The following is a 570-nucleotide window of genomic DNA, read 5'->3' as shown; positions in this document are numbered from 1 at the left end:
ATATATATATATATATATATATATATATATATATATATATATATATATATATATATATATATATATATATATATACGGCTGCGCTATTGTAAGCGTGCGCGCATTTTGACTTAAACTACGCGCCGGCCGCTCCTAATCACGCGCGGGTGCGGAGAAGGCAACATATTGAGGGTAATGGCATGTGAAGGAAAAAGTAATACATTTAATTTTATTACCATGTGTTGGTCACTATTCATTGCCGGTAATATATGAAGTAATGATGGTAAGGAACCTATTTTTTTACCGGGCATTGATATATCCAAGGTTTCATCCTAGACATTGTCCGTAATAGATTAAGTATAGATAGTAACAGACCCTTCTTTTACCAGTATTGAGTTATCGATGGTTATATCCCTAGATGTAGTAAAGCCTTCATCAGACATGTTGTAATGTATTACTATAGTAACATATTAATCATGGATGGTAATGGACCTAGGTTTTTTTACTGCGCACTTAGATATCACAGGTTTCATCCCTAAATTATTTTAAAGGAACGGTACGTGATGGTAATCCCTTGCTACTTTGTAAGGG

The sequence above is a fragment of the Triticum dicoccoides genome, chromosome 1B (genome assembly GCF_002162155.2).
Source record: "Triticum dicoccoides isolate Atlit2015 ecotype Zavitan chromosome 1B, WEW_v2.0, whole genome shotgun sequence".
NCBI lineage: Eukaryota > Viridiplantae > Streptophyta > Magnoliopsida > Poales > Poaceae > Triticum > Triticum dicoccoides.
This window is presented reverse-complemented; position numbering follows the sequence as displayed.